This window comes from Aplysia californica, unplaced genomic scaffold (genome assembly GCF_000002075.1).
Source record: "Aplysia californica isolate F4 #8 unplaced genomic scaffold, AplCal3.0 scaffold00116, whole genome shotgun sequence".
In the NCBI taxonomy this organism is placed as follows: Eukaryota; Metazoa; Mollusca; class Gastropoda; order Aplysiida; family Aplysiidae; genus Aplysia; species Aplysia californica.
The window spans coordinates 873,025-874,753 of record NW_004797386.1 but is presented as its reverse complement, the minus strand read 5'-3'; the positions used below and the strand labels follow the sequence as shown (position 1 = coordinate 874,753).

The window sequence follows — 1,729 nt, the reverse complement described above, 5'->3', positions numbered from 1 at the left end:
TTACTAAAACTAAACTTGTGGTAAAACTATTACTAAAACTAAACTTGTGGTAAAACTATTACTAAAACTAAACTTGTGGTAAAACTATTACTAAAACTAAACTTGCGGTAAAACTATTACTAAAACTAAACACTCTATCTCTCTAACGACGACAAAAAAGATTATATTATTCCATGAAACGCATGTAGAATCTAGAGCTAAAGGAATGAGAGTTGTAACATGTATCTTTTGGTGCAGATGGAGTATATCAAATGTGAGGCGTCATGGTCAAATCAGGCGCTCATCAAAATAATGAAATCGCAGAAACAGGCATTTTCCCGCCAGTTTGGCAATTTTTATCTAATTTTTGTTTTTTCGCTCTAAACCTTTAATGTTCATAAAAAAAAAAAAACATTTGTATGTGAATGTTACTATAAACCTTGAATAAAGACACAAAATATGTGTTTTTATTCAGTTTTCAAGGACTCTGAAGCTATTGAAGTTACCGAACTTTGGCGTCCATTTTTTCATTAAGTTTACCACCTAAACCAAGCGACCCCACCTCCTTCAATCGCAAATATCTCTACTTCTATTCATGATGTATGAGTAGTTTCTACACCGAAAGTAAGACAAATGAAAAAGCTTTATATTGATACCAATAACTCCACATGTCCAAAATTGACGAGCGTCTAATTCCACCAGGTCGTGACACAAATATGTTCCAGGAGAGAGAAAAAACTATTTCCTTCTTTTAACAATTACTGCACTTACAGTATGTACGTTTTCTTGTTTTCAAAACATAATCATTCAGAGTTTGAATTTCGACAACATATTTCTTAGGCACTTACAACCGATATCACAGATTCAGATGGCACTTATATGATATTATTGTGTTGCAAGTGCCGTAAAACTCTTACTAAAACTTAAAAACAAAAACAGATTCAGAAACATCACTTTTAAAAAAGAATCAAATTTTTGGGCTAAGTAGGATTACTACATCTGAATAACTGGCCGAAGAATTGTGAATGCCACAGACAGACACTCTGTAAACAAAATGAAACACTCCGAGTTAGAACCTTCTTCCACTAAGGCCGCTCCAGTCAATGGTCGGTGGCTGTGTGATGTGTTCCGAGTTAGGCACAAAATACTAGCGATGTGTTCTCAGTTATCACAAAATACTAGATCTAGTGCGGCCGCTTCCCTGAGTCTGAGAGCTCCTGAGAACCTTCTGACATTTCCAACAGTAACCATTTAAGGGCCGGGCTTCTCTCTCTCTCTCTCTCTCTCTCTCTCTCTCTCTCTCTCTCTCTCTCTCTCTCTCTCCTTTCTTTATTTCTCTCTCCCTCTCTCTCCCTCTCTTTCCTCTCTCTGTGTCTCTTCCCCCCTCTCTCTCTCTCCCTCCCAACTCTCTATCTACCTCTCTTTCTCTCTTTCCATACTGGGAAAGTAAAAGACAAAAGAACCGCTCTTTTCTAATCTATGCATACAGCAGATGTCTCCAAACCATCAATATTTTACACAACAGTCAGAGACAATAGAATGACCTGGCTTAGCTTCATACGGCGACATAAAAAGTTTTAACAGTATAAGATAAGTACCGAATACACGAACTATTGTGGTTTTCTCTTTTTGTGTCGAGTAGTCGTATGTTTTATAGATAGATAGATAGATAGATAGATAGATAGATAGATAGATAGATAGATAGATAGATAGATAGATAGATAGATAGATAGATAGATAGATAGATAGA

The 1,729-nt window shown here is 36.1% G+C and overlaps 1 protein-coding gene across 1 annotated transcript in view; it reads right to left on the bottom strand.

Annotated features, from left to right (window-relative positions):
* LOC101848740 (sodium- and chloride-dependent GABA transporter 1) overlaps window positions 1-1,210 on the bottom strand; it is a gene marked incomplete in the record, with an annotated part of 55,926 nt that extends 54,716 nt beyond the window's left edge. The window contains 1 exon segment of the mRNA XM_035969099.1: window positions 977-1,210.
* Window positions 1,211-1,729: the final 519 nt, after the last annotated feature.